We start from the raw sequence: 15,300 nt of genomic DNA, 5'->3' as shown, positions 1-15,300 counted from the left end.
ATTAGTCGTATACCATTTTCGGCTTAGTCAGTCTATAGAGGATCGATGCATCCTATTTCATGGGGACTTTGACTATGGATTGTCTGTACCTGATTGGGTGACTTAGAAGGTACATTCAGATAGGATACCGTACGGTGTGGAAAGATGTAAAGCTACCTGCTTAACACTTATGAGATACATCCATTATTAGGGTGTATGAGTTGGAGAGTACATTTGGATATATGATTTGTACTGGGGTAGGAGAGTTGAAGTTAGCTGCTTAACCTTTACGTGACCCGGTACCACGTGAAGGAAGAAGCAGAGAATGTTTTTGGAGATCAGGTCGTCACTTAGTGATTTCTTTGAGGTGTTTGGAGAGAGAGTAGTTCTCTACTTCTTTCATCAGCACGATGGATTTTAAGGTGATGACTAGTAGACTCGTCTAACGTTGTTCCATGGGAGATCCTGACTCATGGAACTATTGGATATGATTAGATATCCATGATGTACTTAGTGGTATATACCCCGCAATGGTGCGGAGGAAGTGGTATTAGTTGAGTAATACCTAGGAGGTCCGATCGTAACTAGGTATAATTTCAGATGATGATCTTCGAATGGTAGAGCGTTGATTGACGGATATTTTGATCAGCTAGTTAGTTATAGTGCTCCTCTATTTTTGTGTTCATTGCTCGATACTGGAGGTTACTGGACCTCAGATGGAGCAATCACAGTATGATGGGGTACAAGACAATGGTTAGATGACTCAGCTAACATTGTCTCTATCAGGTGGCTCAAGACCCTGACCACGTGATCTTTTTACCAGATCTTGTAGTCTATATCTCATATTAGAGGGTTTGACTTTTTATCGATATTTGTCGAGGGGCATATATGGGATGATTATAAGAGTTGTGGAGATACTTTCTAGATGGATAGACTCTTAGTCAGAAGGTTGTATGACCCTGTGACTTTGGATTGACATTCCTTTACTATGGATATTTGATTATCAGAAAGGATGAGATGATGAGATTTGACAGACTTTTGGGATACATTTAGTTGTTGGTAGTAGGTGTTGACGGTTGGATGCTTTCCTTTACTCTATCTTTGTTTAGGAGACTATCTGGTATGATTGATTGATGTTGAGGATGATTTTTGATTGGTGGATATTGAGAGATCAGGTGTGGTGATAGGTTGTCTTTTGATGATTTGTTAGTAGATATATGACTTGATAATCTATTAGTTATGTTGGATGCTGATAGAGACATGAGGAGTAACACTTGTGTGATAGTTATGGATTTGGTGATTTGTAGTTAGTGATAGATTACAGACTTATTGTCGAGGATCTTACGGTTGAGACTATTTGTTGTACGTACATTACGAGTCTTTGGTGTTACCATTTAGGCATACCGTGCCTTGATGTTTTTATGGACTTGATGTACTTGGTATTTTTAGGGTTTGGATCAGTTTTCATTGTCTTTATTGGCGATGTTGTGATCTATTCACGATCCGAGGTGGATCACGTACACTATCTTCGCATAGATCTAGAGATGTTTCGACGGAAACATCTATATGTGAAGTTAGTAGTACGTATTGTGATTGTCTTTTACGAGTTTTTGGGACAAATCGTCTCTGGTAGAGGGATATCAGTGGATCCACAGGAGATAGAGATTCGCTGTTCCTTTCGTGGTCTGGCTGGATATTATCGGAGATTGGTTGAGGGTTTTCTCTAGCATTGTTATATCGTCGACTGGACGGTCTAGGAAGGGAATAGAACTTTCCTGGACGGATGCTTACGAGATCAGTTTTGGGAGTTGAAACGAGAAGTGTTAACTGCACTGTCTTAGTTGTACTTTCTTGTGTAGACGGATTTGTACTCTACACAGATGTATCGTATCTGGGAGTCGGTGCAGTTCCGATGTAGCATGAGCGGAGTAGTCTGGTGCTAGTAGTGAGAATTCTCGTGTAATGAGAATGAGATTCTTTATTTTCGTGGAAGATTATGTGTGTTTTCGCGTCACTTCTTATCCGGAAGAAGTTACTGTAGGAAACACATTGATTTGGATTTGTGATACATCGGGGTGGTACCCGATGTATGGAGATTTGGAGTGTTCTTATTAGTGGATTTTCATGAAGGAAGACATCGTGGATTTTGTAGCTTGATGTTTAGTGTGACAACACGTGGAGGCTGAATATTAGAGACTAGCAGGATTATCTTTGTTGATGCAGATAGTGGAGTGGAATTGGGAGCATAATATGATGGATTTTGTTGTGGGATTGCCTAGGACATGGAGAGGATATGATGCGTTGGGTATCATTGATTGGTTGACGACTGACATATTTTGAGCGTTGTATCAGATGGAGATCCGCAATTTCACATCATGGCTTTTGACTAGGGTTGCAGCAGACTTTGGGTTAGGTGCATCGCTTTAGTATAGATTTTTACCCTCAGACTGATGGATAGTTTGACCGCCCTATACAGATGTTGGAGGATCTGAGGATAGTGGATTATGGATTTTAGGGGTAGTTGGATCATCACGGTTGGTGATTTGTTGATGATACTTAGATGGAGTGGTATATGAGTATATTGCCTGGTGGTTACCCTTAGATGAGGATCCCTGAGTTGACCAGTAAATTTGGGGACCAAATTTTTATTAGTGGGGGAGAATGTAAGATATCGTAAAATTAAATAATAAATATTATTGGACGAAAATTCTTATTGGATTTTTCCAGAATTTTTAGAAATTTTCTGGGAATTTTTCGGAGCTCGTAAGACGAGTTTTGAGGGGATTAATTACGGGTACGGATAAAGCCTGTTTGGGATACCCGTTTAAGTGAGGAATTGTTTATATTATAAATTCCATTTTGTTTTCTTTTTATTTCCCAAACGCCCGAACCCGAGCCTTCCTCCTCTCTTCCCCGATCTCCCCTCTCTGCCTTCTCTCTCTCTCGCGGGCGAATTGGAGGCGACGGGAGCAGAGCTTCTCCTTTGGCGATCATCCTCGTTCGCCGGAGCTTGCTGGAGCACGGCGGAGCCTAGATCTTCTTCGGCCGAGGGGTTCTGTCCGGTGAGTTATGCGGCCGAGTGTCGACAGCGAGGCGGCTAGGGCACGACAGGTACTCGATCCGTGTCATCTCTAGCCTATCGACCCTTCGTTCTTCCTCCACGAGTTGTTCACAGAGCGTTCCGCGTCTCCCTTCTCGTTGGATTTGGATCGAGCGACGCCACCGAGGAGTGATCTTAGAGGTAAGGCATCGTCGGATCTTTGGTGGATTCAAGGTTTAGCTAGGATAGGTTTCTTCTCTGTATTGACCCTTTCTTTTTCGGACCTGTGCCCTAGGTTTCAACCTTCGACTCCGATCAATTGGGGTTGCACGGAGCTGTGTCTGGTGTTGTGCTTTGGTCCAGCGACTCATCTGGTTGCTAGTGGAAATGATCTTGGCAAAGGATCAACAGAAGGGGGGCTGTGAGGAAGAGGTAAGATTAGGGTGTTGTGATCTTTGATTTCCATTGTTTGAACTCTTCACTTGATCCGATCCAATGAGATGAGGTGGAGTGTTCATTATGGATTAGGAGGTTGGATTGAAGGGGGCAGCATGTTTACTAGGGTTTCGGTCAGGAGTTTCCAGCAGCCTACAATTCCAGCTCTTCAACTGTGGGTCAACAAAATTTCATCCGGTTTTAGGTGAGTTTTTGAAGATTTATTACATGTCTATGTTTGAGATGATTAGGGTGATGTAGGTTGAGTTGATTATGGGTTTGATAAGTTGGTTTGGACGAATTATTGTGGATTAAGGTTAAAAGTTTTACTTCTAGAGGTGATTTCATTTCTACATTGGTTTGGATTAGTAGAGATGGGTTGTAGAAATTTAAATTCAAGTTGTATTGGATTTGGGTCATTGGGTAGAGTTAAATATGATTGTTATTGGTATGTGTTGGATTAAATGATGGATTATGTAGGGTGGATGAATATCATGATTTCATGTTTGTCATTGAGATCATTAGATTGATTATTAGGTGTGGGATGTTTAGTTTATGATTGGAAGGATTTATGATGAGTTGGATTAGTGTTTGATTGATGATGAATTATGTGAGTTGGATTTAAGATGTGTTGTTTTGGGGGATTGATTAGAGAGCTTATTTGAGTAGGTGATCCTATTGGGTTAGGAATTGTATTTAGCTATTTAATTCATATGAGTTTAGCTAAATAAAATATATATTAATCTATGCAGGATTTTGATTCGAGGCAAGCATCTCGACGTGGGGGCTATATTTGGCACGATCTATATCTAAGGCGGGTATTTCTTCCTTAACCTCTTTATAGTTTCTTTGAAACTTAGTGCATGGTTATTATTGGATGAATTAGGCTACTTTACCTTATATCATGATCGGTTGCTGTTTTTCCTGCATGATACTTATGCTTGACCCTTGTGATGATCTATTTAATTCGTATACAGTCTCTACTCTTGATATCTACTCTGTTGTGATTACACGTGTAGAGTATGTCTTGTAGGGATTGTCGGGTTGTTGGTATTCCCATGCTGATTGGGTATATGATGTGGACTATACTTAGATGGGTATGTGTCATAGGAGTTATCTTGTTGACCGTACATTTACATGTGGTGTGTACATACGTATTTGTCATGTACTTTTGGAGGAGTTGTGTTGATTGTATGTTTAGAGTATATACACATGTCTGTTGTATTGTTATTGGAGGATACATGTTGATTGTACTTATCTTTTGTGTACATGTGTCTGGTGGGATTATTGAAGATTTTTGGTTGATTATACATGTGTAGTGTGTACATATGTTTGGTGGGATACGTGGAGGTATCATGACGATTATACTCATGTTGGAGGTATTTATGAGGTTTGGGGTTGTTGCATGGATGATGATTATATATATATATCATGTTCATCATTCATTGCATCTGATGACCATTGTCTCCCTTGTGGTGAGAGAGTCATCAGTTGGTTTGGTTTAGCGCCGCACACTCGGCCACTCATGGGTAGTGGTAGCTAGAGCTGGTTCTGTCGTGCCACCCGGTCACGAGGTTTAGTGAGATCCGGCGTTGTGAGCAGTCAGGGACCCTGATGCTATGTAGCTAGATAGCTACTAGCGGACTGTCCGCCTCGACCACTATATAGTGGGCTGGAGGGTAGTACAGTCGTCACAGACCCAAGCCTCTCGGCCATACAGGGGTCGTGGTGTTCGGAGAGGTGGCGGGGGTGACCATGGAGCATGTATACGCAGTTATTATTCTTGCATTTGATGCGCGGTGCATCTGCATTTGCATACATGCCTAGTAGTTACTAGTTGCATGTGATTGTCGTTGTTGCACTTGTTTGAGATATGATTGTTGCACTTGGTTGCCATGCTGCATACATGTCATTTATTTTACATGTATATGCAGTCGTACTTATATTGCACAGGTGTCACGGGTATATCTGTTGCAGATCCGGTGAGTTTACTGATCATTGTACCAGAGTGGGTATGTATCTGTCATTATGTTAGTTGTGGTTTGTACAGTTTATGTCAGGTTATTATGTCAGGTATGTTTAGCTGCATTGATTATGATAGTATGATCATGTTCTTATTCCCTACTGAGACTGTATACTTGTGATCTCCATGTTTTATGTATAGACCATGCACTATCTTTTCTATTACCCGCTGAGTTACCTATACTCACCACCGCATGTATATATTTATGTTTTCAGGTAGATGGTTGGAGTGTCGCTCGGGGTATCCTGTCTGCCGGGTCCTACGTCACATCCGACGATCGTTTCGGGTTTTGGTATATCTTTATTTGCATTCGATATTTGTTGTATTTGGTGTGTTGATGTATGTGTTGTTGTGGTTGTTGTATAAAGCCTAGCCGGCTAGCAGTGTGTTGATTGTGTTGTATTGGGCTTTCCGTTTTCTTCGTTTTCCGCTGTGTTGGTTTGTTTTGTACAGCCCTGTGGGCTGTCTTATATATAACTGCGTGGTTGTGATTGTTTCATTCCAGCCGTATGAGCTGTTATTATAACTGCGTGGTTGTGTATATAAATATTCCAGCCGCATGTGGCTGATGTATATTTGGTTTGTAGTGATGGTTCATATTGTCACCGGTACAGGGGAGATGCTGTCGGATTTTTGTCTGGCAGGGACTCCTTTGGGGGCGTGACACCAGCTATTCTGGAGCCTCCCCCTGAATTATTGGCCATTAATTTAGATTTTGGGTTTGTGTCGATTCTTTTTATAGTTATAATCAACTTGGTGATAGTCTAAATTTTGTTGAGTTTTGAATTTTGATTTTAAGTTAAATTTATTTTTTAGTTTTTGATCTGATTTATTCAAGTTTATATAATGTATTTTATCTTTAGGTATATAGAATTGATTAAGTCCTACTTGCGTGGTTAAGCACGCTTTCGGGACCCAAGCTTGTTTAGTTGCTTTGTGTTGGGTTAATAATGATTTAAAGGTTTTGTTTGATTTTGACTTATATCCAAGCCCGGTTTTATTATAGCATGCCTTTTGGTTATTTAGAATTAAATCTAAATTTTTAGATCTTGTTGTGAATTTTTCCAACAATTCTTTTAACTTATTAATTTCACTTTTTAATGATAAATTCTCCTCCTCAAGTGTTCGGTCTTGAGTTGAATTCGAATTTTTTAATTGTTCCTCGAGGTTTTGATTTTCCTCAAGAAGCGATTTATTTTCATTTTCCAATTTAACTAATTTTTTATTTAAACACGAGATAATTCTAAAGAATTTATGATTTAAGTTTCGGTATACCTCTTCGGAACCTTCGGAAACGAGTGCGGACTCGTGGCTCGATTCGGGTTCGGACCCGTCTTCCGATTCCTCTGATTCGTCTTCCGTTTCAGCTTCGCGAGCCATCAGCGCGAGGTGACTTTGGTGCTTTTGCCTTTCTCCCTCCGATTCGTCTGAGGAGGAATCGTCCCATGTTGCTTTGAGGGCTTTCTTCTTTGTTGACTTTGGTTTGTCAAGTTTCAATCTTGGGCATTCGTTCTTGTAGTGCCCCTTTTTGTTACATCCGAAACATGTGACATTTCTTGAGTCGGCTGGCGAACTGATCTTCTGAAGATCCTGTTTGCTGAAGTTTCTCTTTTTCCTGGTGAACATTTTCCTTACCAGGTTCACCAGGTGTTCTTCGTCTTCAGAGTCTTGATCGGAGTCTTCTTCAGATTCGGGTTTGTTTTTCTTTTCTTTAGAGGAACCTGCAATTAAAGCTACACCTTTCTCGACCCCGGCGTTAGTTTGCTCATGAAGTTCTAATTCACAAAAGAGTTCATCCAATTTTAATTTAGATAAATTTTTTGAAATTTTGTAGGCATCTACAATTGATGCCCACAAATTATTTCGTGGAAAAGCATTTAACGCGTACCTTATTAAGTCTCGGTTCTCCATTTGGTGTCCTATCGCGTGGAGACCGTTGAGGATATCTTTGATCCTCGCGTGGAGCTGACTTGCCGTTTCTCCTTCCTGCATTTTTATATTAAAAATTTTATTTAACAGCAAATCTCTTTTTGTTACCTTCGCGTCGCTTGTTCCTTCGTGCAGCTCGATCAGTTTATCCCAGAGCTCCTTAGCGTTTTCATGCGGTCCGACCCGGTTCAGTTCTTCTCGTGTTAGTCCGCAGTGTAGAGTGTTGATGGCTTTGTTTTCAATTGATGCCTTTTTCTTTAAATCATTTGTCCATTCTTCAGGGTCTATTATTTTCCCGGAGTTGTCTACTGGAATTTTATAAGCCTTTGTGACGCTCATCCATTGGTCGTAGTCTGTCTTCATGTAGACCTCCATTCTTCTCTTCCAGTATGAAAAATCATCCCCGTTGAATAGGGGAGGACGAACTGTGCTGAAGCCTTCTTGTTGAGACATCTTATCTTGCACACACTAAATTAACTAGAAAAAATTCCAAGACTTCGTCTTGGATTAGTAGTGCGGGAAAAAATAGAAACTCTAAGTGTAACGAAAAAAATCTTCCAAAACGATAATAATATCAGTTTGGAGTTAGAAAATATTTCACCCTGCTCGATTGGTGGTTGCACCAAATCGAGGCGACTACTCTGATACCACTTGTAAGACCGATAGGTTCGATAGAGGGGGTGAATATCGATTCAAAATATAGAGTATTAGCGCAGCGGAAAAGTAAAGTAGACACGGTTGTTTTTACTCGTTCGAGACTGTGACGACTCCTACTCGAAGGCCCGTGGTCCTTGACCACTTTCGTTGGGCAATCACTAGCAATTCGATAATAATTACAAAATGAATACAGGAAATGCTTAATGAAACAAAGTAATACCGACAAGAAAATTAACCAAAAACGAAGAAGCACTTTGTCGGAGCTTTGTTAGCGTCGCAGGAACGTAGAGCAGCGGGACCAGCAGTCGAAAGTTCTCAGTAGATGATTGATCCTGAAGCTTCTGCCTGAGGCTTCTTTTATATGCTGTCCCGGGCGCCTGGATCCCTTCCGGGCGCCTGGAATGTGACGTAGCTGCACAAACCATGATGCTCCACGTGGCGACGACTCGGCTGGATGAAATTTGCCTTCCGGGCGCCCGGATCCCTTCCGGGCGCCCGGACCTCCGGGCGCCCGGATCCCCTCCGGGCGCCCGGACCCCTCTTCTCCGGAAAGTCCTTCTCCTGCAAGAAAAGGTTAGTCCGAGGCAAATGTACCCTGCAGCAAAAGAATGTTAGCACAGTTTTATAGATGAGAAAAAGTATGACTTAGATTCCGTCTTTCCGAGACCGGAATCTAGTCACGATCTCGACTTAGATATCCGAAATGGATCTAAGCCGGATCGACGCCTAATGTCCCCTTCCCGGGAACGCGTCCTCACAGTCACTCCCCTCCAGTGACTTACCTCACTTACCTGCCAGACGTCCGGTCAGCCCGTCGACCCGTCTGGACTTCTCGCCAAGCGTCCGGTCAGCCCGTCGACCCGCTTGGACTTCTCGCCAGCTATCCGGTCAGCCCGTCGACCTAGCTGGACTTCTCGCCAGCTATCCGGTCAGCCCGTCGACCTAGCTGGACTTCTCGCCAAGCGTCCGGTCAGCCCGTCGACCCGCTTGGACTTCTCGCCAGCTATCCGGTCAGCCCGTCGACCTAGCTGGACTTTTCCTGCACACTTGATAAAAGTCTCAGACAACAACAAACCTAACTTAACCTGATTTGTCATTCATCAAAACCTGAGTTAGACCGTTAGTGCTAACCGCACCAACATCCACTTGCCTGGATCCTCACTAGGACTTTCTCTTGCCTAGCTCCTCACTAGGACTTTCCCGTTGACTGGCTCCTCACCAGGACTTTCCCTTGCCTAGCTCCTCACTAGGACTTTCCCGTTACCTGGCTCCTCACCAGGACTTTTCAAATGCCTAACATCCAACTAGGACTTTCCCAGTCAAGTCTCCTGTCAACCCTGACCTGCTTGACTTGTATTCTCATCAACCTGGTCAACCCTTTGACCATCTCCATAACCGGATGATTGCTCCAGCAATCTCCTTATATTGTCAAACATCAAAACTCAAATCCTGACTCAAGCTTGACTCAACTCAAGCTTAATCAAACTGGTCAACCTTGACCTAGGGAAATTGCCCCAACACCCTGAACCTAGGAATGATACAACAACTTAAGAAAAACTACCGTAATCATTTCCTAGAGATTTTCTAAGCTTTTCAAAGAGTGTAAGAGGCTTCTCCGCCTATAGAGAAGGAGATATTTCTACTAAAGCTTTGTAACCGCCTTGGATTAACAACCATCTAGGTTGTAACCAAGTCAAATTTATTTGTCTCTTTTCTTTTTAATTAGTTGTTCATTTCAGTTTATTTTAATTGTGATATTGCTACTAATCTTGGTTGGAAAGAATGGAAAGGTTTTATTTTTATTTTCAGACGCTGCACCCTCTCACCGGCCCCGTCGCTGCGCCAACAAGTGGTATCAGAGCCCAACTGCCTCAGAAGGACTAACCGCCGATTGAAGCATCAAGATCAAGATGATGGTTGGTACAAGCATTCATCCACCAAAGCTCGAGGGAGACTTCGCACAATGGAAACACCGAATGGAGTTATTCTTCAAAACAGATTTCAAAATTCTTTTAACAATGAAATATGGTTTTACAGTTTCAAAAGACAAAGAAGAATATCAGTAGACGAAGAAGGATCAAGTTGACTTCGTGGCGAATGGTAAAGAATAATTTCATCTACTCAACGTTCTTCCGCCCCTGGAAGTCAATCGAATCGGCAGCTATGACTCAGCAAAGGAACTTTAGGAGAAGTTCCTGGAACTGCATGAAGGAATTTCCGAAACAAAGTTTACAAGACGGGACGTGCTCTGGAATCAACCAACAAACCTCCAGATGGAAGAAGGAGAGTCAGTAGAACAACTACACGGAAGAATCAAGGAGCTAATCATCAGACTAACAACCCTCGAAGAAACGGTAACAAATCGGGACACACAAAGGTATGCCTTAAATGCGCTCCCAAGAACACCTGAATGGACAACTATAGTAGACTCCTACTATATATCCAAGGATCTCGAGGTAAGTACTTTAGAAAGTCTTTTCTCTACTTTTGAATTACACGAATCTTGGTGCGCAGGACAAAGGAAAGAACCAAGTCAGAACGTTGCCCTAAAAGCAAGAACCAACGATTCAGACTCCAAAGAATCATGAAGCATCCCTAATGGTAAGAAAATTCAATAAATTTATTAAGTCTAATAAATTTAAATCGCAGACAAAGAGGGATTGCCAAAACAAAAGGAAGATCCGATGTTACAATTGCAACGAAGAAGGGCACATCAAAGATGACTGTCCGAAACTGAAGAATAAAGGCAAAGAAAAGAATAAAAAGCCAGCTTAATCCAAACATAATCTCAAAGCCACGTGGGTCGATTCGTCATCCACCGAATATGAAATTGAAGCATACGCTGGACTAGCCCTAACAGTAATCCATCAAGAAGAAGATGAGACTAGCTCAGAGATGAGAATAGATGAAGGGAGAGGATCATTAGAAGAAATCAGCGATGAAGGGGGAGCATCAGAAATTGAGGTAAGAGAGGTACATTCTCTATCTCCCAAGCAATCCTTTAAATTTATTAAAAGTATTACTAAAGATCTAGTTAAACTAGAAAAGGAAAATGCTGAATTGAAATTAAATTTAGCAAAAACATGTCCTCTACAATTGTATGATAATCTAAAATTAGAAAATAAAAATTAAAAATAGAAATCAGAAAATTAAAAAATGACCATGCATGCTTAAATAACTTTCAAAAATCAAAACTTAGAATTTATGGTAAATTAAATTGGTATATTAGACATTGCCAAGGTCAACTTAGAAAAATTTTCAGAGAATATGCAACCCCCAAATTCTTAGTTAACCCAATATGAAAGAACCTATATTGGGTTCCAAAGTCTTACTTAGATTAAAACACTTTTCTAAGGCTTTCAGAAAAAATTAAATGTTTAAATTCTTTAAAAGCCTTTGTCTAGAAGTGGTTGATGATCCAATAATCAAGAAGGTCTAGTATCTCGCCAAAGCCTGAAAGCCGATTATTGAATTAGATATTTAATTGACAAACTGATAAGCTTGTGAAATTAATTAAGATAATTACTGTCAATATTTGTCAAATTTTGGAAAACTCCATAAACTATAAATTATTTTAAAATTTCATTTACTTGTTTTTTTTAAAAGTTTTTTTTAAAAAAAAAATTAAATTCTCATATTTTTACCTTATTTTTTGATGTGATCAAAGGGGGAGAAATAGGTACAAGTTTAGGGGAAGTAGGAGGAGTTAGGTTTTTTTTTTATTAAAAATATGAATTTTGATGATTTTTTTTTCTAACTCTATCTTATAGGTATGAACTTTGATAAATCATAATTAGTGTTGCAATTTCTTTTATTGCAAACTTTATACTTAAAATGTTTTACTTGCAATTACTACTTGTCTATTATTACCCTAACTTGAACTTGGGTTGATGCACATAAAAAAAGGAGAGATTGTTTGATCCCGTGGTTGTTTTGATGTGATCAACCAAGTTGGGTTAAGTCCTGCTTGGTTTTTGATCCCTATGCCTAAGTGTGCAGGAGCTTAGGAGCACAGGAAGTCGAGTGAAAGACACAGCTAGCGAGAAGGATGGCACGGGAAGGGAGCCGACGAGCTCGGTGCATCTGAGGGACGAAAGGGCTGCGGAAGAGTACACCGGTGGATGAGAAGAACATACGCGACGTTCAAGGGATGAGAAGCCATAGTGGAAGCTTGCTCGAGGAGAAGGCCGGAAATTGAGTTCGGGTGAGCCCTATTTTGGTTGGCCGCAATCACCCAAGCAAATAGAGCAGCGGAAAATATAAAGGAATGCTGGAACTATTTATACGCTGTAGGTAGAGGGTGCCCTCCATGACATTCGAGGGATGAGAAGCCAGAGCGGAAGCTTACTCGAGGAGAAGGCCGGAAATTGGGTTCGTGTGGACCCTATTTTAGTTGGCCGCAATCACCCAAGCAAACGGAGCAGCGAAAGATCCAAAGGAAAGATGGAGCTATTTATACGCTGCAGGTAGAGGGCGCCCTCCATGATATAGAGGGCGCCCTCCATGATATAGAGGGCGCCCTCCATGATGTATAGAGGGCACCCTCCATGATATAGAGGGCGCCCTCCATGATGTATAGAGGGCGCCCTCCATGATGTATAGAGGGCGCCCTCCATGCTTATTGAGGGCGCCCTTGACCCAGTCTTTGTAACCGTTTGGCAGCAGATAAAGCTTTATCCGCTTCCTTGCTGGAGGCGCCTTCCAAGCCTCTTGGAGGCATGCTCAAGCAATAGATAAGATTTTCCAGGAGCTATAAAAGGACCCCTGGACTTAGGAAAGATACAACAACTTGAGAACAACTACTGTAATAATTTCCTAGAGAGTTTTTGAGCATTTAAAAGAGTGTAAGAGACTTCTCCACCTACAGAGAAGGAGATATTTCTAGTAGAGCTTTGCAACCACCTTGGATTAACAACCACCTAGGTTGTAACCAAGTCAAATCCATTTGTCTCTTTTCTTTTTAATTAGTTGTTCATTTCAGTTTATTTTAATTATGATATTGCTACTAATCTTGGTTGGAAAGAACAGAAAGGTTTTATTTTAGTTTTCAGACGTTGTAACCTCTCACCAGCCCTGCCGCTGCGCCAACAGCTGCCACCACACACCAAGAGTTGGCCTTGGTCTGAGTTGATGCGGATAAGGCCAAGGACGAGCTAAAAGATTATCAAGCCAGTGAGGCTGCTCGTTTGGAAGCTTATAAGGCCGCCTATCTTGCTTCTAGTGTATTTAGAGTGAAGATAGGCAGTCTCATCGATCGGATGGCCTGCTACAGAGGTGTGGGAGCCCTGCTGCTGCTTCATGAGAAAGGATACCTCCGGTTAGCCCCTCTTGAGGATTTCTTGGATAGAGGTCGCCTTCTACGAGAGCTTCCTGACGATGCCTTCCCATCTTTTGATGATTAATATGCACTTCCTATCTTTTACCTTTGATCTGAGCCTTGTCTAGGACCAGTGTGTGGGCAGACTATTTTTGTAATGCCTAATTGTACAGTTTGTTTAGCGTTTTTTCTTATAGTCTATGCTATTTCTCACTAGATATGTCTGCATGATTTGTTAAGTGCTTATCCCTTTTGTAGTGGTTTTGCTGACTTAGCCTCCATGTATGCGTCGAGGCTGCGACCGATCGGGTTTTTGTTACTCGACTGAGCATCCAACCTGACTAGTTTGTTTAACATCTCAACCAAATTCGGTCACTGGGTGAGCCGACCAGTCACTTTGTCGGGCCAGTCTACTGTAGGGCGCGCGACCAAGTTCTGCCAATCAAGCTATTCGCCTGGTCGCGAGCCAAGGTACTTGAGAGTCCCGAGAAGAAGTCACTATAGTGTCGCCTATTCCTGAGGTCATAACAAGCCTCTATCCCCAGCATGTCTATCATCCTCGCTTTCTCGAACATTCCCCCGTGGCCCAGCTTTCTAGAATGATCCTATGGCTGGCATTGCTCTTATATGTATGGTCGACGCCAGCTACTTTGAATACAAATCATTTGATGGGTGTTGATGACGAGACCCTCCATGCCCCCCTTGGTAGCTATAAATATCCTTTCCCCTCAGCTTTACTGAACTTTTGCCTTAAGAGTAAGCCTTCCTCTTATTTCCAGTGCTGACTGTGCTCTGCCCCTTATGTTTTATGTTTGCATCATCCCATAGATTCCCCTGCACCTAGCTACGTTCCTAGAGTTTCGAACTTTACTGGTGTGGACTTGGACGATCTTTGCTTCACCTATGAAATTCCTATGTCCATTCACATCATTATTCCTTCTGAGATCCACCGGGTTTCTTCACCCCCAATAGGGTACACAACCTTTTTCAAGGAGCAAGTTGTTGCCGACCTCCGCTTCCTCATTCACCCTTTCGTTTCCCAAGTGAGTTGTTACATACGGATCCCTCTCGGCCAACTTACCCCTAATTCCATGAGGATCTTGTCTGGGTTCATCCTCCTCTATGAAGTGTGCGACATACCTTGGACTCCCTGCTTATTCCACTGGTTCTTCACCCATCACCGTCACAATGAGGGCCTTTTTCATCTCTAGGCTCGCACCTGAACCACATTTTTTGTTTCTCTTCCATCCTTAGACTCGGAGTGGAAAGAAAAATATTTCTTTTTGAGTTTTCCCCTAGTTGTAGAATGGCCTACACAGTGGCTCTCGGCTTAACCTCCAGCACCATCTCTAGGGGATTTTCAAACAGATACAGAGGCCTTCACATAACTGGGATGCTGGCGCTTTAACCTGCTCAAACTACTATCAGAGGGTGTACTATTTCTATTCAGGCTGAGTCGCACCCCCTTAGAGCTATCATGTTCCTTAGGTACGACTTGACCTACTTTGACTGACCTTTGTTTTCATATTCTGATTTTGGTGCTCTTCTTGCAGCCAACACCTTGGCTCAGGCGTCCCTGATCAGGTTTCTCCCCTTGAGTGATATGGAAATACAACGTTGAGGACGTATAATACTGGATAGGAGGGAGGGGTCATTCACATTCTGCTCCCCCCATAGAAGCGACTGCCTCCTTCTATCCGGTCGCCCGAGCAACCCTGTGCGTTCGTTTTGCTCCTGAGCCTTTAAGGCACACTTCTCCCATGCCTTTAATTTCTTTTTTTAAAAAAAAAATTCAAAATTTTAATATATACTCTGTATATTATAGTTGCACATTGATTTCCTTTCATTTCTCTTTTTGGCACATAATCACAAAACACTATGAAAAATTAGCATACCATATGCTTCATTTTATCTAGCAAT

At 41.9% G+C, this 15,300-nt stretch overlaps 1 long non-coding RNA gene across 1 annotated transcript; it reads left to right on the top strand.

Annotated features, from left to right (window-relative positions):
- The first annotated feature begins 2,871 nt into the window (after window positions 1-2,871).
- On the top strand, window positions 2,872-4,269 carry LOC122053673. The gene is made up of 4 exons (XR_006132294.1): window positions 2,872-3,220; window positions 3,315-3,451; window positions 3,548-3,659; window positions 4,207-4,269. It is a non-coding gene; the product is annotated as an uncharacterized LOC122053673 (long non-coding RNA).
- The last annotated feature ends 11,031 nt before the right edge of the window (window positions 4,270-15,300 follow it).

The sequence above is a fragment of the Zingiber officinale genome, chromosome 3A (genome assembly GCF_018446385.1).
Source record: "Zingiber officinale cultivar Zhangliang chromosome 3A, Zo_v1.1, whole genome shotgun sequence".
Lineage (NCBI taxonomy): Eukaryota > Viridiplantae > Streptophyta > Magnoliopsida > Zingiberales > Zingiberaceae > Zingiber > Zingiber officinale.
This window is presented reverse-complemented; position numbering and strand designations above follow the sequence as displayed.